Raw genomic sequence first — 25,713 nt, 5'->3', positions numbered from 1 at the left:
CAATTCAGCTAGGATACAACACTCTAGTCCAACACTTTTAAAGAAATTTAACTGTCTTATTTCACTGTGGGAAGAGAATCATGTTAGTCTGTGATAGGAAAAAAAAACAGAAGTCTAATAGCACATTTCCAATTAATAAACTTTTTAAAAGGGATAACCTTTCATGAGCTGAATCTTACTTCATCAGATGTATAGTGTGGCTAGAGTGATGTAGGATTTAAATTGGAATAAATCTGAAATCTTACAATATATGCAAGCTAAATAATTTCTTGATCAACAATGCTGTTAAAGTCTCATGTTTTCAAAATAGTCATTTTGGTATTTGCAGTAGGGTATCCTAGGAGGTTGATGTGCTCCAATATTATATTTTCCATGTTTCAAGCCCTGATGTCAAATTTGTGTTTTTAAAGATAGATTTTTAATAAATAATATTGAATACCAAAGTGTGTACATACACACATCTTTAATTCATATTAAAATTATATAGAGAGAGTTATGTATTTTAGATGGGTGAGCTAAACAATCAGACAAACAAAGATGGACTTCTTTCTGCAAATAGTTTTTTCTCAGCAGGGTTTTTCTTATAATGTGTCCTTCCTTCCTTCCTTCCTTCCTTCCTTCCTTCCTTCCTTCCTTCCTTCCTTCCTTCCTTCCTTCCTTCCTTTATTCTAATTTTATATATTTAAATAGACTTTCTTTTACAAAACCACAGTTTGATTTGTTAGTAGTGAATCAAATACCAAATGACACAGAGAATCTCTTCTTCATGTTTTCTTTATATTTGTATCTTCTTGCATTGTCTTCATTTCATCACTATCTAAATATTTTATTTCTTGTCTTTCCCAGGAAATTCATGCTTTGTAAATTGAACTGTGAACCAAAATAATTTCCCAAAAGTTGTTTGTCCTTGTCTAATCCAGTCAGATGTAATGAAATTCAAGTTAACAACACAGCTGCATGAAAAATAGATGTGTAAGATTATATCTAGCATTTTCACATCTCTTAATCCATTTTCATAGGAATTATTTTCTTTTACATAATTTTGCTATTAAAGAGGTGGTAATGGGGAATGTCTGTTCAAAAGGCACATTGGTAGTTTGTGTCACAATGCAAGCCCCTCCCCTCCCCTCCCCTTCTCTCTCTCTCTCTCTCTCTCTCTCTCTCTCTCTCTCTCTCTCTCTCTCTATATATATATATATATATATATATATATATATATATATATATATATATGTCTATGTCTATGTTTACAGTATATCTATATATCTATATCTATATCTATATCTATATCTATATCTATATCTATATCTATATCTATATCTATATCTATATCTATATCTATCTATCTATCTATCTATCTATCTATCTATCTGTCTATCTATCTATCTATCTATCTATCTATCTGTAAATTATTCAAATTGCTAATAAAGAATTAGGGAGGCTGATATGGCCATTTCGAACTTATTTTGTTCTCATCAGTCAGTCATACCCTTTATCTGAGATTCGAGATAAAGGGTATGACTGACTGATGAGAAAAAGGTAAAGGTTCCCCCGCATATGCGTGCTAGTCGTTTCCGACTCTAGGGGCCGGTGCTCATCTCCATTTCAAAGCCGAAGAGCCAGCACTTGTCCGAGGACGACTCCGTGGTCATGTGGCCGGCATGACTAGACGCCAAAGGCGCACGGAACGCTGTTACCTTCCCACCGTAGTGGTCCCTATTTTTCTACTTGCATTTTTACATGCTTTCGAACTGCTAGGTTGGCAGAAGCTGGGACGAGTAACAGGCGCTCACTCTGTTACGCGGCACTCGGGATTCGACCCGCCAAACTGCCGACCTTCTGATCGACAAGCTCAGCGTCCTAACCCACTGAGCCACCGCGTCCCTTATACACACACACACACACACACACACACACACACACACACACACACATATATATATATATATATATATATATATATATATATATATATATATATATATATATATATATATATATACAGTATATGTATATATGATACTGACAGACGTACACATACAAAAGAAGTGTGGCTCACATTTCAATACCACATCTTTATATATATATATATATAAATAGTTAACAAGCACCTTGCTAGGCCCCCAAACATGGGACAAATCTTTATTTCCTGTTTCAGCCTAACCGAAGGCAGTAGTCACAACAGTGACAGCTCATATTTGTGTAAATCTAAAAAAAAATTACACACATACATATATATATATATATATATATATATATATATATATATATATATATATATATATATATATATATATATATATATATATATATATCACATACAAAAGAAGTGTGGCTCACATTTCAATACCACATCTTTATAACTTTATAACATAAAGCTTAAACATTTGCTGGGCCTCATTTATAAATTGCCTTTAAAAATGTCTCAGAAACTACTCAAGTTAAAGATTATATGGTTAAATGGTACACAGAATTTAGATAGAACAATCCATAAGCAACAATGGAAATTTGAATGGGGAAAAATTGTATGTACATATACTGTACATTTAATATATATTTAGACCCCATTTCCTCAGACAGCAAGATAAGCCACATATAATTTTAATAAATGAAGGAAGGAAGGAAAAAAAGATGATTTAGAGGGAATATATTATTATTGAATTTATTATTTAAAACTTTTGTATAGCTGCCTGTCTTATACCATACTCTGTGCAACTTCCAATCAAGAATAAAAACAACATAAAAACCATATAAAAACTATTTAATCCATAAGTATTAAAATTATATTACTTTATTATTGATTTCTAAAATTGAAAGTTCATTTTATAAAACTGGGAAAGATAACAATCAGGTCAGATCATTCTTCCATATTGAGTGACAATAATGTAAAGCCAAGAAATTTTAGAAAATAATTTATAACACAATGAACCAAAAACTAAAAACTAAAATACTTTTCTAAAATTTGAATGTCTTCTCACTCTTCCATTTTCCTATCAAATATTACTATGTTTTATGTTTTTATACAGTCTATCAAATTAGCTTTGTACATGCTAAGAGCTGCTAGATTTCTCATTGGAATTCTTTCAGCAGAAAAATGTCAAATTAAGTTGTGGAATATGCCTCAATGTCTAAAATAACCTCATAGTTGAAAAACAAATCAGTACAAAATTAATTTAAATTCTACCCACAGGCTTGTGCCATGTCTGGAATTTCATACTTAATTTAATTTAATTTAATAATTTAATAATTTGATTTCTATACCGCCCTTCTCCCGAAGGACTCAGGGCGGTGAACAGGGCAATACACAATAAAAATCAGATACAAAAATTAAAAAACCATTAAAAACCAATTAAACATCATGCCCATAAAATCAATACATATTAAGTTAAAAACTAATTTTAAAAAACCCAACCCCACCCCGTCAGACCAGGCCAGCTTGTTTGAAAAAAAATGTTTTAAGATCGCGCCGGAAGGAGCGAAGGTCGGGGGCCGTCCGGAGCTCAACCGGTAAGCTGTTCCAAAGGTCTGGCGCGCCCACAGAGAACGCTCTCCCCCTGGGGGTCGCCAATCGGCATTCTTTGATCGGCGGCACCCTGAGGAGGCCCTCTCTGTGGGAGCGCACTGGACGGAGGGACGTTGACGCTGGTCGCAGGTGTTGCCGTAGGTAATCCGGACCCCACTTACACATTAACTTTTTAAAAAATAATGATCAGTCATTATAAAATGACATAAGGCTTTTAAATATAGTATATCGGACTAAATAAACATTGTTCTGAGAATCTGTATTTAATTTACTTAATCCCATGAGGCTTGCAACCTTCTTGTTTATTTCTTTGGTGCTCTTTTCCCACTGTCTTTTCTTTATCTTTGCTTCTGCTTCTTATTCCTTTTAAAATGTTAAAAAAAATTGAAGGCTAAAGAAGAAAATGAGAGGAAAAATGAAGGAACATTTCCATGAGCTCAGCATCATGGACCTTCTGTCTTTTTAATCAGCAAAGGCTAGAACTCTAAGCTTATTCCAGCCTAGAGTTTTGAGATCTGATGGATTTTAGGAAGCCTTTAATACCTCGTTCTTTCAGGAAGCCTTTAGGCAATGAAGTGGATTTATTCTGTTTTCAGTTTGTAACTACAGATGGACCTCATTTAGCAACTACAATCGATTGTTAAGTGAAGTGATTGCTAAATGAAACCATGACTGTACTTATGGTCTTACTTCAGCTTTCCTTCCCCTTTTAGACCCATGAAAGTCATAAAAGTGAAGCTTAGTTGCAAAGTTACTTTTTCATCTATTGAACGATCACTAGATGAAGCAATCGCTGAACAAGGAGATACATATACAGTACGGCCACAAGACACATAAAACTCAGTGGACCTTCAGTTACAGTGTTGTAACCACTGTCTCCATTTTTTTATTTTAGCCTTGGTTTATATTATGATGCCATAATTAGGATTAGTGGATTTATTATGTTTTTTGTTATTTGCTGCTTTCATCTTGGTCTCTTTCATCTGATAAGGGATGCATATCTCTAAAGGTTACTTGGAATCAAAGCATTTTATACATCTAAATAAATAGATGATAATAATAATAATAATAATAATAATAATAATAATAATAATAATAATAACAACAACAACAACAACAACAACAATAACAATAACAATAACAATAACAATAACAATAACAATAACAATCCTATGGCTGGGCCTGAATGGCTATTGGGTGCACTCCCTATGGTTATGGGATTACCAGTCTTCAAATTGGTAGTGGCTTAGCTACCGTGAACCAACCCAGGCACCTCCCATCACCAATGATGAGAAGAAATAAAAAAAATTCCATACTGGATCAGTCATCACCCGGATCAACAAGGACCGCGTCAGATGCTATGGCTCCTGGACATCTGTCGAAAAATTTGCCACAGGGTTCAGTTGCTACTGCTGGGGAACCAGAGTGTACAACTGTAAAGCAACTGGAACAAAAACGCAAAACCTGGACAACCGAAGAAAATCGAGAAATCATCCAATGCTACTACCAGGCAGAACCAACAGCCAGGGAATTTCAAAAAAGAATGATGCAATTGTGGAAGGAAAAGCACCCAGAAAGTGACATAACTGAACAATGATTAATGAATCAAAGATGTTTCATCATCCGTAATAAAGTTTTTACAGATGTGAAAATTCAACATTTAGGAACATTGGCTAAAAAGAAAACAACAAGCAATGATGATGAACAGGCTGACGAAATTGTTCCAATACCTGAATAAACTAACCAACAAACTGACCAACCAGCAAAAGAAGCCACCACAAAGGATGAAGACTGTCCTGTGCAACAACTCGAAAGTGTAGAGCTAAGTAATCTAGTGAAAATGCTGAAAGAAAAGATTGAAAACCACATCAAAGAAAACACAGAAAGAAAAAGACTGCTTGCCATCTGTGAAGTGCATAGCAAACGAATGAAAGATTTACTAAGTGCTGTGAACAACATTTTAACTTCCATCTCATCCAGCACACTGTATGAAACAAACCAACTAATGTACAGTACAGCCGCCATTATAACTGCAGAATTGGGTTATAAAATGCCAAAAAAGAAACCCACTGGAACAACTAATTGGAAAATTCGACTTGAAAATAAAACAAAAAAACTAAGAGGAGATGTCAGCAAACTGAAATACTTGAAAGAAGGAAAACTAAAGAATGAAAAGCTGAAAAATAGTTTATACAAAAATATAACTTGGAGGAAAAAACAATAACAGAAGTCATGGAAAACCTAAAACAGTGTGTAATAGCAACAGCAAAGAAAATTGAAAGATATGAAGGACGAATAAAACAATATCGTGAAAACATCCAGTTCAGAAGAAACCAACACCTCTTCTATCAGTCACTTGACAAAAATAAAGTGCAAACTACTGTTCTACCATGTAAAGAAAAAAACCTTAAACTTTTGGAAACAACGGTGGGAAAACCCAGTGAAACATAATAAAACTGCCCCCTGGATCAAAGATATCCAAAAACAAGCAAAACAAAACAAAGTGGAAAATATTGTAATAACCATCGATATGGTTGCAAAACAAATAAAGAAGGTCAAGAACTGGAGTGCACCTGGCCTGGACGAGCTGCATGGATACTGGTTGAAACACCTCACCAGCCTCCATCACCGCATGGCCACTCAGTTTGATGAAATGCTTCAAAATGCCACAAGTGAAGAATGGTTAACAGCTGGTCAAACATAGTTGATAATGAAAGACCCTGAAAAGAGCACAGAACCAAGCAACTACCGCCCAATTACTTGCCTTCCAACAACGTTCAAACTTTTTACAAGAATACTGGCAAATTCAATATTCAATCATCTGATGGAAAACAATTTGTATCCCACAGAACAAAAAGGAAATTATAAAAAAATCAAGAGAAACAAAAGATCAGTTGCTCATTGACAAAATGGTACTTAAAAATGCAAAATAACAAAAAAACAAATTTAAATATGGTGTGGATTGATTACAAGAAAGCATTTGACTCATTACCTCACAGTTGGATTAATGCGTGTTTGGAAAACTTTGGAATCAGCAAAAACATCTGTACATTTTTGAAAGAAAATATGCAAAAATGGAAAACAGTTCTAACAGCAAAAGGGGAGAACATAGGTGAAATCAACATCAGATGAGAAATCTTCCAAGGGGACTCACTTTCACCACTACTGTTCAACATCACATTAATTTCATTGACAATAATATTATGAAACACAAAACTGGGATACCACATCTCAAACCAGCATGGCAAGATAAACCATCTACTATACATGGATGACTTAAGATAAACCATCTACTATACATGAATGACTTAAAACTGTATGCGAAAAGCCACACTGAACTTGAATCAATACTCAGTGCAGCAACTGTTTAGCAGCAACATCAGAATGGACTTTGGACTTGGAAAATGTACTATATTATCCATGCAGTGAGGAAAAATGTGAAAAATAGAAGGAATAGAACTGGGAAATGGAAGTATTATGAAAGCACTAGCAAAGGATGATGGTTACAAATACCTAGGCATATTGGAAGCAGATAACATCTTGAATTGAAAAGTCAAAGAGTCAACACAAAAGGAATACATCAGAAGAGTCTGCAAAATACTAAAATCAAAGCTGAATGCTGGAAATATAAATAAAGCCATTAATACATGGGCAGTCCCAGTGATATGCTACCCAGCTGGAATTATAAACCAGACTTTGGCTGAATAGGAACACCTAGACCAGAAAACACGTAAACTTTTGAATATGTACCATGCTCTACATCCACGAAGTGACATCGACAGGTTGTACCTGCCAAGAAAAATAGGGGGCAGAGGGCTACTGCAAATTCACCAAACTGTAGAAGAAGAAAGACGAAGTTTGAATGACTATGTAAATCAAAGTACAGAAAAATTGCTGCAGGCTGTGAAAACAGAGAGCATTATAAAAATAACAGAAACAAAGGCAGAATATAAGGAAAAACGGCTGAATGACAGATTAAATAGATGGAAAACCAAAGCTTTGCATGGACAGCATTTGAAAAACATTGAAGGAAAATGTGATAACAACTTTACATGAGCATGGCTTAAGATGGGAACCATCAAGAAAGAAACAGAAGGCTTAATACTGGCTGGCCAAGAACAAGCACTACAAACTAATGCCATGAAAGCGAAGATACAAAAATCTACTGACAATCCAAATTGCCAACTTTGCAACTACAAAGTTGAAACTGTTTCACATTTAGTATGTGAGTGCAGCAAAATCGCACAAACTGATTACAAACCTAGACATGACCGAGTTGCTAAACTAATCCACTGGGCATTGTGTAAAAAATACGACTTGCCTGTGTCCGAAAAGTGGTGGGAACATAGGGTGGAAAAAGTTGTCGAGAATGAGAGGATGAAGATTTTGTGGGACTTCCGAATACAGAACACAACATGCCAGATATCGCAGTCATAGAGAACCGAAGTGTACAGTTGATTGATATCGCTGTACCAGGAGATGCCAGAGTCGAAGAAAAAGAAATGGAAAAAATTACAAAATACTGTGACCTGGCCATCGAAACTGCACGATTATGAATGAAACGTGTAACAGTGATACCCATTGTCATCGTCAATGCATTGTCAAAATGCATCAAGAAATTGCAGCTTCCTGCAATAACTCCAGCAAAGCTAAAAAAAACCTGCACTACTCAGAACATCTTACATTTTAAGGAGATACCTGGTTGATACCTAGGATGCTGGCAGCAACCCGTGTCAACCATTAGTGCCAGTCAATTTGAGTGTTCAGTTGACTGAGTTTCATGTTTTATGAATAAAAGTTTTATATAATAATAATAATAGCTGGAAGGGACCTTGGAGGTCATCTAGTCCAACCCCCTGCTCAGGCAGGAAACCCTATACCATTTCAGACAAATGGCTGTCCAGTCTCTTCTTAAAGACTTCCAGTGTTGGAGTATTCACTGCTTCTGGAGGCAGGTTGTTCCACTGGTTAATTGTTCTAACTATCAGGAAGTTTCTCCTTAGTTCTAGGTTTCTTCTCTCCTTGACTAGTTTCCATCCATTGCTTCTTGTCCTGCCTTCAGGTGCTTTGGAGAATAGCTTGACTCCCTCTTCTTTGTGGCAGCCCCTGAGATATTGGAATACTGCTATCATGCCACCCCTAGTCCTTCTCTTCATTAGACTAGACATACCCAATTCCAGCAACCGTTCCCTATATGTTTTAGCCTCCAGTCCCCCAATCATCTTTGTTGCCCTTCTCTGTACCCTTTCTAGAGTCTCGACATCTTTTTTACATTGTGGTGACCAAAACTGGATGCAGATAAATAAAGGGATCTCTTAGAAAAGTCATTCAGAATAAAAAAGTAAAATATCAACAATTTCTACAATGGGAAAGAGATGCTGCATCTGCATGGCTATCTGAGGCTCCTTGAGGCTTGCCCCAGTTGGACATTTCAGCTTTATTCCTTGAGAGACCCCCATGTCATAGCACAATACTGCTTTTGTGATATCTCCTCATTGAGAAAGAGGAAAACCTGGAAAAGCAGTGTTAAAGAAGCTTAAATCTGAAATTCCCTTAGTTCTGAATGGTACTCATTCACATTGTGTGTGATTTCACACATTTGTGGGATTTTGATTCTAATGTAATTACATTAGAAAACAAATGACTTTCTGAAGAATAATCAGACAGTAGATTGCCTCATAGCTGACACTAATCATGTGGGGAAATGACCAGAAAAATAATTCAGATCCTTGTGGATTTCACAAAATAAATGCAAGCCAATGATAGTTGATAATCAATTTAGCTAGCAATTGGAATATTATGTGCTTTTAATTTTTAACAAAACTTCTTAGGCATAAACCTTTCCATAATAAATGACTTGTTTGCTCTTTTTGTTTTGTGTTTTTAAAAAGCTTTTTAATAATGGTGTGATTAAAATTGCATCAACCCGAGAAATATCATTTATCAACTTAATATATATCAAGGAAGAAATACTATTCCTTTTTACAGTAATTTTATTAAAGATTATAATTACAATAGTAGAAACTAAAACTTTAAAAAATAAAATATAAAGAAAAAGAAGGTGCAGAAAATAAAGAACAAAGGAAAAAAAGAAATAGAAAATAAAGAAAAAATAAGAATATAGTAAAGAAAATAAAAAGAAATGTATAAAGAAGTGATTTTCCATCTTCATCAGAACAAATATAAACAATGTTAGTAACTTATCACTTCTTAAAATAAAATATTGTTGCTTTCCATATGCCATCTCTTATTTGTAAACAAATACATAAAGCCTCATCATTTCAGTCCTGATGTCAGCAAAAGTCCATTAAGGCTTGCCAGAAATAACATATCTATTTTAACCTGGATCAAATAAACTAGCTTTCATTTCTAATAATCTTAATCCCTTCAAATAATGTCAAAGAACTTGATTTATTTTCATTTTTCTTAGTCCTTTCTCACAAAATCCCCTTATGAGAAACAGCTGTCTGGAGCATTTGTGGGCCATCTCAAGTCCTCTTTTTGTCCAGAAAGGGATTACAAAGAGCTGATTTTTGTGAAACTGCCTTCAGTCCACCATTTCTTCTCTAGAAGCCATTCTCTAACATTTCTAACGTACGTGCATGTATGCTAAAATTTATATCTAAGTTCAATTCATGTTAGCCTTTTTAAAATTGATATCTTGATCCCCAAGAATTGTTCTTCTGGTAATGATCTGATATTATGCCAGGCTTCTGTTTTTCCTTACCCACAAAGCTACATATCTTGTGCATTAGCATAATATTGATTGACCTAAAATACCTGATCACTTTGAACTGAGAGTTGCTGGCTTAGCTTGATATGATGTGTAGAACCTAAAAAGGTAATAATATTATAAGTTTTCATCTGTGTTCAATCTTGAAGAGAAAGAAATTATTTGGCAATTTACCCCAGTAAAATCCAAGTATTATCCACAATAGTCAGGAGTGTTATAAATGATCTGAGATATCATTGTGGGAAGTCAGGCACCACTTCACCCCCAATAGAAAAGCAATCATTTTAAGGCTGTCAGAGTATAGCTACGTTAAGTGTCTGAAGATAACATCACATTCCACTAGAAAATGGATATGCATGTAAAGCAAACTAACAATACATTTCATGGGGAGGAATTACTTAGGGGCAATAGCAGATTAATTAAAAGAAGATGAAATCGCAAGACTCATTGGAAGGTGCCTGATGTAGCCCATTTATCTACTGCATGTAATGTCTTCTCCAATAATCCTGGATGAGGGATGGTACATAAGAGAGAAAGAATGAAAGTGTGAATGGGAACTGATTATTAAAAGCATTTAAACAAACCAATTTTTATTATTTAAATTTGCAGCTATCATCCCATACCTCATCTTGCATAAGATTTGAACCCATTTGACATTGATTCCTGAGTAAGGCCACATTACATCTTGACATAAAAACAAGGGTATCCAGATTAGACTTCAGAAATTCTGTAACACAGGGAATTAAGAAAAAAAACAGAAATCAAATTTGCCATGAAGCCTTGGCTGAAACAAGATTTTTATTATTTGTCAGTATTACTTTCATAATGAAATTGAACAGGATTCCTGCTGGTTGTCCTCCTGTATACTGGCAACTTATTAATTATATATTTAAAATAACTTATTAATATCCTTTTAAGAACTCTTCTTTAATTCAGTTGATCAGAGATCACCTTCCCCTTCTTTTGCTATTAGTTGTCCTGTCATCAAATAGCTAATGTCTAAGAAGTTCTTTAAACGTGTAACAAGTATAAATACAGGTAGCCCTCAGCTTATGACCATAACTGAAATTTCTGTTTTGTTAAGTTGTTAAGTGAGTTTTGTCCCATTTTATGACCTTTTTGCCACTGTAGTGAATCACTACAGTTATTAAGTTAGTAATATGATTGTTAAGTGAATCTGGCTTCTCCACTGACTTTGCAAAAGATGTTCATGTGGCCTTGGGACACTGCAGCCATCATAAATATAAGTCAGTTGCCAAGAACTTTTATCGTGTGACCATGGAGATGCTGCAATGATCATAAGTCTGAAAAATGGTCATAACTCACTTTTTCAGTGCCATTGTATGTTCGAACTGTCACTGAATGAACTGTTGTAAGTCAAGGGCTACCTGTACTATATAAATGAGAAGAACTCCTGTTATCCAGCATGGAATGATGTTTGGACATGATAGTCAAGGACTGTATTACAGCTACTGAGATGTTTTTATTTTGAACAGAACAATCATTATTATGTTGGGTAGCATATTTACTGTACACCCCATTATTATGGTAAGCCATTTCAAATCTAATTATATATGGAACTACTGTAGCAAATGTAATGAGCTAGTTTTAACAGCCAACAGAGAATTACTTGGGCTCAGTGATCTTGTCATAAATAAGACATGATAACTCACAGAAATTCACAAATTCAAGAATGGAATGGAAGCAATTCTTTACTGAGAGGTAGACATTAATGAACAAGCAGAAGACATCTGTCTTTCAAGAGCTACCACTGCAGCCTTTCCTCAAACTTTGCTGGTTTAAAACATTTACATTTTTATTAAGTAAACATTGCTAAAACCAATGGATACCTTAACCTTGCAAACCTTAAACTATTACTCTAAAATTATTCAGGATCTTTATTAACTGTATTACATTTTATCTCAGCTTTCTAACCATACAAGACTCAAGGTGTCTTGCTGCAGTTAAATGCCAATTATAAAACAGGTACAAAAACTATGCAATTAGAATCATGCATCATTAAAATCAAGTTATTATAATATAGCCTCAGATAGTCTTCTCCAACTTGTTGGGCCCTACTGTGTTGAATCCCCATAAAAAAAATTGTAAAAGCATGCTGACTGAGAATGTCTGGAGATTGTCCAACATATGTGAAATTCATCAAGGGATGATCTATGGAATTTTAAAAAGTGTTGTCTCTGCAAAGTAGTGGAATGAATCTGGATGCTAAGCCATCTAGGCATTCCAAATAGCTAGCTAAAAGCAAGCTCCTGAGGCTAGAAATAATTCATGCTTGGATCTCATAAAACAAGAGCCCTGTTTAATGATATGTTTAGTGATACCTTCTCCCAAAACCAGGGGTGGGGAACTATGGTCCTTCTATGACTTGTGGACTTCAACTCCCAGAATTCCTGAGCCAGCTATGCTTTTTCCATTTTTTATGGGGATTCAACAAGAAGTCCACAAGTTGTAAAGGAGCCATAGTTCCCCACCACTGTTAAACCTTTATAGGAGTAGAACAATTCTGAAAGCAGAGGCCACGATTCACCAAACTCAGTATAATGTCTTCATACACTTAATTCTAAGATGCTCTTTAGAAGATAAAATTGAAACATGTTGTCAAAACAACATAATATAATTTATTACTTTCTAGCACAAGTCTGAAGCCCTGTTTTGCTCTTCAATTTATACAAATTATGGGCAACTTATAAATATATTGTTCTACTGGAAATAATTGCTACTATTATTTTTTGCTTCCATGTTTTATAGCAGTATCACTCAACTGATTAAAAAAAAGCAAACAATTCATTCAAACTGTATAATTGAAATGATAATTCGCTATGGATCATTCATTCCCTGTTTTCATCTAACTACATTTGTAATCTCTCCCTAATCAATGTGCTATTCCCCAGAAATAAATCTAAACTGAAAGTCTGTGTTGGTTGTATCTGTTGCCTAATAAATCTGATAACACCTATCTCTTCCTTTTTTTCCCCCCAATAAGCAAATATTGCTAAGCCAGAGGCATGCCACAATATGGAGTCAAAATAACTTGTAAGCTTATATATATGTCTAATGTATGTAATTTACCCTTACTACAGCAATATCCTGGATCTGACAGAAATATAGCTCTTGATCAAGGAGCTGAGAAATACATCTTGACTGTATATTTTCTCTTTGTGATAAGATAACTCACTCTTTCTTTATGTCCTGACAGTTTCCCCAATCTTTTCTTCAAGTTGTATGTCTCAGCTTGTTCAGATTAGCATTTTGGGGCAAGACTCTTTCTATTTAGCTATTTGAAATCACTTTTTCAAATCTCTTTTACATTAAATTCTATTACGACAAGAACTCAGTTTGAACAGAGACCATGTCAGGTCTCAAAGTTTGAATTCCTTGGAATCCCCCACCCTTCCATTGCTGCAATTTTCCACCAGCAGCAGCACAAAAAAAGAGGCTTGAGTTAAAAGAGTTAAAACAAGATTCAGCTTCAATCATATGGCACCATATTCACTGAGAATCTCAGTGAGTAAAGTAATCAAAGTTTTATTGAAACAGGCCCAGGCAATTAGCATCATTCAGATTTGTTGCAATCATTAATGGAACCCACACCAATAGCAGTAATTCAATTATAGAACACAGAACAATAACAAGATGAGCAAATATTAAAAGATTGCATTTCTCACTATTATTTGTTTAGCAATGGTTATGGTTTAGGGGTTTTGCTCTGAAAATATGGCTTTCTTCTTTGTCAGTGATAGTCAATCACTGGAACCTTCAAGACTTCAAAGATTTATAAGCTTTCTAATTCATACAGGGCCATATATTCTTTAATATGCTGAATTGCAATTGGGGTGAAAAAAATTACATTGATTTTAAAGTTAGCATTGAGCTGAAGTTTCTAAAAAATGCTGAATTAGCCCCAAGGTGAAATTAGCCCCAACCTTTCAAACTACATTTATTCTCCAATTGTTAGCTGCATTTGAGTCAAAGAGAACTGCTATAATCCACAAGAGGGGTTAAAAAGGTAGATAGGACTGCATGATTGATGCTACACTCCTTTTTAATGTTTGTAATGCACATTCAAATGCACTCCTTTCAATTACATAGATACACTTTTTTACTTCCACCTGCAAATGCCTATTCCTACTTTTGGAGGACAGTGGGAAGTCCCTCATCAAACTTTTAAGTTTGTTGTATACCTGTTGATACAATTTAAACCAAAATTTTAGAGTGTATGAGGAATAACCATTCTTACTAAATATAATTATTTGTATTTAATCTTTAATTAATCAAATCAATTTCACTTTTTTGTCCTAGACTTTCTCCTTTGAAACAGGAAAATTTGAACATTAAGTTTTGGCCCAGTCCATAAAAAGTGCTGCTACTGTGATCTGTGTAGATGCAAAAAGCTCCCATCTACTGCTATTGTTTCTCTTTTCCCAACCTCTGTGTAGCACATGGAAACATGATGGCAAGAAGACCCTAAAAATAACATTGCATTAACAGAATGATTTATTATGTTCTGTACCGGTTGTGCCAATTTCTATCCGGATGCATCAGGGGATGCCATATCTCATTTATGACTCACTTTTTTCTCTGAGTATAAAACTAAAGGGAACGTAATGCACCATGCCTGGAAATACAACACAGAAGCAGGAGCTCTACAGACTGTGCCTTAACTGTCTGATCCACACACAGTTGGTGTTAAAACATTTTAGAAATGAAAAGGCTTGATAACGTTAGCATCCCTAATTAAGTATAAAAATATTTGTAGGTTTAACTACCTACACAAAACATACCTGTTGAATAAAGCTGCATCTACTTCTCACCTCTGACTGCAAGAAGGCTGAGAAAAGAAGACTCTGGAGGAAGTCTAAAATGAACTGGGTAGTAAAAATTTGATTGCAATTTACCTGTAATCCTGAGTATGTCAAATCTTGACACATCTCCTCACTGGACAACAGAGTGCTGGCTTGTAAAACAGACTTTAGATAAGAGATCCTGGCTTGCAGAAAATAGCCTGAATATATTTGAGGTAAAATTGGAGCTTGTAACATATTGGATAAGAAATTAATGAGAAACAATGTTTATTGTGCATAAGTTGTATTTAGAGAGAATGTGTGCTAAAGTAGATAAGATTGAATTATGAAATATCTTACATGAATATGGAGGTGAAAGTTGGCTGCCGAATGAGATAATATAAAACCACAAAAAGACTGAAATAAAATCCACAGCTGAGGTAGCTGCATTCAAACACAACTATTGTATAGCCTCTGCTGCATATTCAGATGCACAAGCCTGGTGAATCCAGCAGTAGTCATGAGCCAAGAGAACCTCCAGGTTTTGGACTTCTGCATTGAGAAAGCATTGCAAATGAGTGCCATCCTCTTCACAGTCATAGCCAGAGCACCCAGGATTAGGTATTTTCAGGGGGAGAAACATGACAAAACATGTAGGACTTTAATATACAGTAACAAATAAATACATAAATTGTTGCAGGAAAATTTTGCCTGCTCCACATAGATACAAACTTGCCCTAAGTGGTGGGTTTGTTTGTTTGTTTGTTTTTACAAAAATATAAAAATACAAAATATATTAGCTAAAAGATGGGGAGGGAGGGAGCGGTGGGAGCGGTGGGATATGGTACAGGTAGTCATCAACTTACAATAGTTTATTTAGTGATTGTTCAAAGTCACAACAGCACTGAAAAAAGTGACTTACGACCATTTTTCACACTTCTGACCATTGCCACATCCCCATGGTCACGTGTTCAAAATTTGGATACTTGGCAACTGGTTCATATTTATGACAGCTCCAATGTCCCAAGTTCATGTGATCACCTTTTTTGCGACCTTCTGACAAGTAAAGTCAATGGGGAAGCCAGATTCCCTTAACAATTGTATTAGCCACTTAATAACTGCAGGGATTCATTTGATAACTGTGGCAAGACAAAGTTGTAAAATGGGGCAAAACTCACTTAACCTATGTTCCCCTTACCAACATAAATTTTGGTCTCAAATGTGGTCATGAGTTGAGGACTACCTGTATTAGTCTATCAAGCCTTTCCAACATGAAGCCCCTAAAACCCGACTCTTGTTCAGGAGGGTTGGAGTGAACTTGACTCCCAGGAGCAAGATTTTCCAAAGGGCAGGGGATTATGTGGAAGAGGTATTCAACTGAGGTCTCTTCATTCATTGCATCAGAAACCCAAAGGAAAAGCATAAGGAAGACATGATTCTTATTAATTGTATTTTAAAATGTTATCTTGAGAACAGAAGCCCTCAAAGTATAGGGAGGTGATATATTAAAATGCATCCGAAAGGACAAACAAGAAATAGGAGTAGAGTCTGGAGTCAAATAAAAGTTTCATTCCTTCAGCTGGGCTGGAATGCTTACTTAACATCTAAATAAAATAAAATGAAATGGATGTTTGTATTATGTTAATGATATTTTTTAAAATTTTATAAGATTTTTTTTTTAAAAAGCCAGTATGAATAAATACAGTATTCTTTGAATCTTCACATGCCATAATAGACTGTGTACAGTGGAATTCAGCAATTTCTAACTGTTGGGTAAACAATTCTCCCCCTCCCACTTTTTTTCTTCTCCTCCTTTCCTGCATTTTAATATTATTCCTTTTTTGAAAATGAGTCTCCTGCTCTAATCTTTAGGAAGAAATGAAAATGAAAAATGATCTATCAAAGAGAGTAAAAATTCTAAAGAGTATGAAAAACAGTGACCAAAAGACATTTCCAGACTCCTGAAATCTTACTATTTGATTCAATGAGACTAAGAATACAGATATTCACCACTATTGCAAACTAAGAATTTAATACACTTCCTGAAAGATTAAATTCAGAACGTAGACAATCATAAAATTATACTGTTAAACAATTATTTGTCTTGCTTCTCAATGTTAAGACGACTAATGCATTTATGTATTATTTAGGTAAAGGTAAAGGTAAAGGTTCCCCCGCACATACGTGCTAGTCGTTTCTGACTCTAGGGGCCGGTGCTCATCTCCGTTTCAAAGCCGAAGAGCCAGCGTTTGTCCGAGGACGTCTCCGTGGTCATGTGGCCGGCATGACTAGACGCCAAAGGCGCATGGAACGCTGTTACCTTCCCACCGTAGTGGTCCCTATTTTTCTACTTGCATTTTTAAGTGCTTTCGAACTGCTAGGTGGGCAGAAGCTGGGACGAGTAACAGGCGCTCACTCTGCTATGCAGCACTCGAGATTTGACCCGCCAAACTGCCAACCTTCTGATCGACAAGCTCAGCGTCCTAACCCACTGAGCCACCGCGTCCCTCTATGTATTACTTATTTAATGACAAATCTTGAATTTGAAATATATGACTTAAGAGTTATCTTTGATCTACAAAGAAGAAGTTAATTATGTTGCATTAACTAAAATTTATTAAGGTAAAAGGAATAACAGATAAATTGAAGGGGAATTAAATACATTTCTTCTGGATAAGTTCACATTTAACAACACAGTTCCAGGAGTGGAAACACTCCTCTTTTAGTTTCAGATACTGATGGTAGCAACTTTATTAATCCTTTCAGCAGATCAAAATGAAATTAATGTAATACCTATCACACTGATCTTTAAAAGTCTTGGAATGCATTTTAATGTCAATCAATTTGAATTGTTTGGCTACATTCAGCTTTGTGCTCAGACGCTTTTGGACTTCTAGATATTTTAGTGGACATGTATCCATGTGGAAATAATTGTTAAGAGATGTATACTATACCATATTAAATTGTCACATTACAAAAACAACAAGGGAGGTTTATGGAAGCAGTGAACTAAATTGGCCATTCTCTATGTTAGGTTTCTTTCAGTTATGGTTTCAAGAATTTCTGGGCCCCAAGATCAAATGCCTGATGAGTTAAGTAAGCAGAAATAAGATGTTTAATCGGCTCCACTCATTAGAGAGGTTGTTAATTAGAGTTGTACCGAACCCACGTCCATTGCACATATTTAATTGTTCCACCCCAACTTATGTAAGTTGACTATGAATAATTGCAGCAGGGAAGAAGATAATCATCAATATTTAGAGGTCTAAGTGAAGGTGTTTTTGCTACAGTAATGAAACTCAAATCACAGAAGTTATTAGCTACTTGATGTATACTACTAAGAAGCAGAATCAGTAGCATGTATAAAAACATGGAGTCACCTTAATATAAATAGCATATGTGCATTGATTTTATCTTCTAATTTTCTTAGAAGATTGTTGTTGTTAGCTGCGAAGTCGTGTCTGACTCATCGCGACCCTATGGACATCATTTGTCCAGGCCTTCCTATCCTCTACCATCTTCTGGAGTCCATTTAAGTTCACACCTACTGGTTCAGTGACTCCATCCAGCCACCTCATTCTCTGTCATCCACTTCTTCTATTGCCCTCAATCTTTCTCAGCATTAGGCTCTTCTCCAGTGAGTCCTTCCTTCTCATTAGGTGGCCAAAGTATTTGAGTTTTAGCCTTCTAAAGACCAGTCAGGGTTGATTTCTTCTAGGAGTGACCGGTTTGATCGCCTTGCAGTCCAAGGGATTCGCAGGAGTCTTCTCCAACACCATAGTTCAAAGGCCTCAATTCTTTGGCGCTCAGCCTTTCTTATGGTCCAACTTTCACAGCCATACATTGCAACTGGGAAGACCATAGCCTTGACTATACGCACTTTTGTTGACAGGGTGATGTCTCTGCTTTTTAGTGTGCTGTCTAGATTTGCCATGGCTTTCCTCCACAGGAGCAAGCATCTTTTAATTTCTTGGCTACAGTCCCCATCTGCAGTGATCTTGGAGCCCAGGAAAATAAAATCTGTCACTACCTCCATTTCTTCCCCATCTATTTGCCAGGAATTGAGAGGGTCGGATGCCATGATCTTGGTTTTCTTAATGTTAAGTTTCAACCCAAGTTTTGCACTCTCCTTCTTCACCCGCAACAAGAGGCTCTTTAGTTCCTCTTTACTTTCTGCCATTAGAGTGGTATCATCTGCATATCTTAGGTTGTTGATATTTCTTCCGGCAATCTTAATTCCAACTTTTGATTCATCTAGCCCAATAATTTGAACATTCTTTGGCACTACCTTTCTTTGGAATTGGAATGTAAACTGATCTTTTCCAATCCTGTGGCCACTGTTGAGTTTTCCAAATTTGCTGGCAAATTGAGTGTAGCACTTTTACTGCATCATCTTTTAAGATTTTGAATAGCTCAGCTGGAATACTGTCACCTTCACTAGCTTTGTGGTTGCTCAGCTTTTCTAAGGCCCACTTCACTTCACATTCTAGGATGTCTGGCTTGAGGTCAGTGACCACCTCTTTGTGATTATCAGGGACGTTAAGCTCATTCTTGTATAGTTCTTCTGTGTAATTTTGCCACCTCTTCTTAATCTCTTCTGCCTCTGTTAGGTCCCTGCCATTTTGGTCCTTTATCATGCCCATTTTTGCATGAAACATTTCCTTCATCTCTCCAATTTTCTTGAAGAGATCTCTGGTCCTCCCTATTCTATAGTTTTCTTCTATTTCTTTGCACTGTTCATTTAAGAAGGCATTCTTATCTCTTCTAGCTATTCTCTAGAGTTCTGCATTCAATTGGGCATATCTTTCTTTTTCTCCCTTGCCTTTCGCTTCCCTCCTTTCCTCAGCTATTTGCAAAGCTTCCTCAGACAGCCATTTTGCTTTCTTGCATTTTTTTCCCTTTGGGATGGTTTTGGTTGCTACCTGTTCTACAATGTTGCGAAACTCTGTTCATAGTTCTTCAGGCACTCTGTCTATCAGATCTAATTCCTTAAATCTATTTGTCACCTCTACTGTATATTCAACAGGGATATGATTTAATTCATACCTGAGTGGCCTAGTGCTTTCCCCTACTTTCTTTAGTTTAAGCCTAAACTTTGCAATGAGAAGCTCATGGTCTGAGCTACAGTCAGCTCCTGGTCTTGTTTTTACTGACTGTATAGAGCTTCTCTATCTTTGGCTGCAGAGCACATAGTCAATCTGTGTTGACTGTCTGATGATATCCATGTGTAAAGCCATGTCTTGGGTTGTTGGAAAAGAGTGTTTGCTATGACCATCGTATTCTCTTGACAAAATTCTATCAGCCTGTGCCTCAGTGTAAGACATAGGAATTGCCCTGAACAAGTATGAGCTACATACTGTATCTTAAAGGAGTACTTTTAGAATTTAATTTAATTTAATTTAATTTAATATTTGCATTTGTATACCGCCCTTTCCCTGAGGACTCAGGGCGGTTTACAGGGAATTAAAATCAAAACATACAAAAGTTAAAACCAATTTAAAAAGCATTAAATTCACCCTGTACATTAAAACCCCAGTTAAAATTTTCCCCTCAGCCTGGGCCCGAGAGCTCAAAGAGCCAGGTCTTCAGGCCCCGGCGGAATGATCGGAGGTCGGGAGCAGTCCTCAGCTCTACTGGCAGCTGGTTCCAGAGGGCAGGCGCTCCCACTGAGAAGGCCCTATCCCTGGGTGTCACCCGCCGGCAATCTCTCACCGGCGGAACCCTGAGCAGACCCTCCCTGTGGGAGCGCACTGGGCGAAGGGCGTTTGATGCCGGCAGCAGGTGTTCCCTCAAATAACCCGGACCCAGGCCATGTAGGGCTTTATAGGTGATAACCAGCACCTTGAATTTCACCCGGAGGGCAACCGGAAGCCAATGCAGCTCGCGGAGTAGAGGTGTTACATGGGAGTATCGGGAAACCCCCATTACAACTCGCGCGGCCGCATTCTGCACCAGTTGAAGCCTCCGAGTGGTCTTCAAGGGCAGCCCCATGTAGAGAGCGTTACAGTAGTCCAAACGGGAGGTCACAAGCGCATGAGTGACTGTGCGTAGGGCGTCTCGGTCCAGATAGGGACGCAACTGGCGCACCAGGCGAACCTGTGCAAAAGCCCCCCTGGTCACGGCTCCTATGTGATCTTCAAAATTGAGCCGTGAATCCAGGAGGACGCCCAAGTTGCGAGCCCTATCAACGGGGGGTAACACCTCACCCCCCATCATAAGAGGTGGAATAACTTGGTTAACCCGAGACGCCGATATGCACAGCCACTCAGTCTTGGCGGGATTGAGACGAAGCCTGTTTCTCCCCATCCAGACCTGGACCGCCTCCAGGCATCGGGACATCACGGAGAGGGCATCACTGGGTTGGTTCGGGGTGGAAAGAAAAAGTTGGGTATCATCAGCGTACTGGTGATACCCCACCCCAAAACCACGAATGATCTCCCCCAGCGGCTTCATGTAGATGTTGAACAGGAGGGGCGAGAGAACCGACCCCTGAGGGACTCCACAAATGAGAGACCTCGGGGCGGATCTCTGCCCTCCTGTCAACACCGACTGCGAGCGGCCCTGGAGGTAGGAGGAGAACCACCGTAGAACGGTGCCTCCCACTCCCAACCCCCTGAGACGCCGCAGCAGGATACCATGGTCGATGGTATCGAAAGCCGCTGAGAGATCTAATAGGACCAGGACAGAGGAGCAACCCCTGTCCCTAGCCCTCCAGAGATCATTCACCAGCGCGACCAATGCCGTCTCCGTGCTGTGTCCGGGCCTGAAGCCCGATTGGTACGGGTCCAGATAATCAGTTTCCTCCAGGAACAGAGGGAGCTGATGCGCCACCACACTCTCAACAACCTTCGCCAGGAAGCGAAGGTTGGAGACTGGACGATAGTTGTTTAAAACAGCCGGGTCCAAAGCAGGCTTCTTGAGGAGGGGTCTCACCACCGCCTCCTTCTGGGGGTGGGGGGTCGAAAAACAGCTGCTGGGCGCTGTTTTTCTGCGGCGCTGATCCCCCCCCTTCGAGCTAGCGGCTTTTGACATCTGCCGCCTGTCAACCTGCCGGCCCATGATGGCGCCGAACGCTGCTACGCTGTGAAACCCGAGATGTCAGCCCTGCTTTTTCATCTGCTGCTGGCCGAGGCGACTTCGTGCTGCTGTTGGCTGTGGCTACTCCGGGACTCGGGGGTTTTTAAAACAGCTGCTAAGCGCTGCTCTCTGTAGCGCTGAGCCCCCCCCCTCCGAAACAGCGTCTTGTGGATTCTAGCGAGCGGTGCCGAGAACTGTCTGTCGACTTGCTGAGCCTCATCATGGCGCTGAGCGCTGCCACGTCGTGAAGCTCGGGACGTCTGCTTTGTTTCCATCTGCTCGCGGGCTGAGGCAGCTTTGGGGATTGGGGATTGTTGGAACAGCTGCTGGGCGCTGCTTTTCGTGACGCCGAGCCCCCCCCCAACCAGCGGTCTGCTGATTTGAACGAGCAGCGCTGAGAATTTCCTGCCGACCTGCTGAGCTCCGTTATGGCGCCGAGCACTATTACAGCACCGGGAAGCCCGGGACGCCTTGTCTGTCTTCCTTCCTCTGCTTGCTCGTCGTGGATACCCTCTGTTGTTGGAGGGGCAGCGGCGATGATCCCACCGGACGGAGATTCTTCTACTACCATTGGCTGGCTGGCACCGTTTTCTGCGGTGCGGAGCCGCCTCTCCTCCCGGATGGTGGTTGCAGACTGTGGGCCTGGTCATCGGCCTCGGCGGACATGCTAGCGAACTTTTTTATTCAATATAGCTGCTGGGACTACCTCTTTCCTCCGTTGGAGATGGTTTGGACTGCCAGACGTACCTGATGGTTATGACTGGCTCCGTACCTGATGGGAATTAAGATCTCCCTATTGATAGTCCAATGTGGACGGGACCGAACCGTGGTGGGAGGACGGTTTTGGACTGGTCAGCGTCCACCTCACTGGTGTGAGAGACCAGTTGGGGTGGGCCTGGCTCAGGATCCCCTTTTTCTCTCTCTGCTCCAGTCAGATGCCTCAGCCGGAGTGAGAGGACGGCTGAGGTTGTCTTTTGGATTTCCATCTCAGGTGAGAGCTGAGATGGCTTTGCAGATTGAGAGATACGCCCACTGGACTTTTTCTTTCTCCATCTATGTACCATCAACGAGCGATCCTCTGGATATATTTGTAACATCGGCCCTGAGAGACTATTCGAGCGCAATATGATCTACCGTTATTCCGAAGCGGATTTGTATGCCCTTAGGGCGGTTCCTGCCTCATGGGCGCGACCTGTCGCCTGTTTCCATACTCCCCTTAATGACGGGTCCAAGCTTTGGGACTCCGAGAGGTGGTTGGGCTTGGACTGGGGCCTCGAGTTAAGACGCGCTAAGAGGCCCCTGATAAGATTCTTAGCCGGTTATTTTAAGAGGTTAGGGAGGGGGAGGAAGGGGAGGGTGGGGAAGGAATCTGTAACCGGCACTCAGTCTGGACCTGTTAGAGGTCCCGACGGGACGGGGTCGGGGGAGGTGGCTGCTGGCGCTGGGAATGTGGGGGTGGGGCATCGAATCCCCACGGCGATAGGGTATGGCAGCAGGTGTTTGCGCGGAGGGCCATATCAACATCTGGGATCGCGCCCCCGCTATCTCCGAGCGGTGGCGCGCTCCGACCCTCCGGTTAGCACCCTCTTACCCGGGGATGAGGGTGATCAGGCCCCTGAGCTCAGGTTGGTCTATTTTAACGCTAGATCCGTAGTTAACAAAGCTCCCCTCATCCGTGATCTGATCGAGGAGGAATGTGCAGATCTAGCGTGCATCACGGAGACTTGGTTGGGTTCGGAGGGAGGGGTGCCTCTCACCGAGTTATGCCCGCCAGGTTTCCGGGTGCTGCACCAGCCACGGGCTCAGGGCAGGGGTGGTGGGGTGGCAGTGGTTATTCGGGAGACTTTGTGTCCCCGGGAGGCCACCATTGTCCAGATGGCCGGGAGTGAATCCCTCCTCTTGAGATGTGGTCCTCGGGTTCAGTTGGGCTTGTTGCTCACATACCTGGCGCCCAGCTGTGTGGCAACAGCCCTGCCTGAGCTGCTCGACACCCTCTCAGGGTTGGCGGTGGAGTTCCCCAGGCTTATAGTCCTGGGTGACTTCAACCTGCCATCACTGGGGGGGTCGTCGGAGTTAGCTCGGGAGTTCATGGCTTCCATGACAGCCATGGGCCTGACCCAGGTTATTGAGGGCCCTACTCACGAGGGGGATCATACTCTCGACCTGGTGTTCCTGTCTGGACAGTGGTTGGATGATCTGGGAGGGGGTTCTCCGTCCATCACCCCTCTGTCATGGTCAGATCATCACCTCCTGAGGCTGGTTTTCCGTCATGCCATCCCCCGCCGCTGGGCGGCGGAACCGACCAGGTGGTTCCGCCCCAGGCGCCTAATGGACCCGGATCGGTTCCAGAGGGCGCTTGGGCCGATACCTATCACCCTTACCCACAGCCCAGTCGATGCTCTGGTGGAGGCCTGGGAAACGGCTGCCACCAGGGCACTCGACTGTGTTGTACCCATGCGACCTCTGACTCGGCGCAGATCCCGTTGGGCTCCATGGTTCTCTGTGGAGCTCCGGGAGATGAAGCGTCGGAGACGAGGTCTAGAGAGCGGTTGGAGATCCAGCCGATCCGAATCCGACCGATTGCAGTTAAGAACCTTCATAAGGTCTTATCTTGCGGCGATAAGGACGGCGAAGTCTAACTACTTTGCCGCCCTTATCGCGTCCGCAGATAATCGCCCGGCCGCCCTGTTTAGGGTGACTCGCTCCCTCCTTAACCAGGAGGTGAGGGAGGATCCCTTGCAGGGACGAGCCGAGGAGTTTAGTCATCATCTGACGGACAAAATCGCTCGGATCCGGACCGGCTTGGACTCTGACTGGGCAGAGTCTGATGTGGAGGAATCAGGCGGTCTTGAGCACGTTATCTGGACTGAGTTCGACCCTGTTTCCCCTGATGATGTGGACAGGATCATGGGGAGACTGAGCTCCACCACCTGTTTGTTGGATCCGTGCCCCTCCTGGCTAGCTTATGCGGCTCGGGAGGGAACACGAGGCTGGTTCCATGCAGTGATAACTGCTTCTTTGAAGGAGGATCGCTCGTTGATGGTACATAGATTTATTGTCTATAAACTCTCCTAGAAATAAACAGTCATGCTGGAAAAGTATGATTGTGATATATTAATATATCCTGTTGAAAACAAACTGTAAATTTAGGTGACAGCAGACTGAACTTTAAATGGATAATACTTCCCTTGATCAAACTAATAAAATAAAATGATAGAAGACCTCAAAGTAGAGTAGGATGGAGTGGGAGAGCTGTAAATGCTATTCTCAATGATTTCCCATAATTCTAACAATGTTGTGTTCTCCTTCAGAGAGCAGCAGTGACATTAGGTGCCAAGGGAATATTGTTTAAAATTCAAACATCATTGATTCTTTCTCCATCAACTGCTTCTCTACTTGCTTGTTAGCAGCAACATTCATGTCAGAAAATATAATTGTTCCTTTTAAACACTGACTATGATAAAAATATACTCAATAAAAACTAATCATGATTATATAAGCTTGTATCACAAAAATGTTAACCTTCACCCCACATCTTCCTTAGTTCAAGTTTGTACAAACGCACTAGTGCATCAATA

This window comes from Vipera berus (genome assembly GCF_964194415.1).
Source record: "Vipera berus genome assembly, chromosome: 3".
In the NCBI taxonomy this organism is placed as follows: Eukaryota; Metazoa; Chordata; class Lepidosauria; order Squamata; family Viperidae; genus Vipera; species Vipera berus.
The sequence above is the reverse complement of the archived record's forward strand: the minus strand, read 5'-3'. Positions refer to the sequence as shown.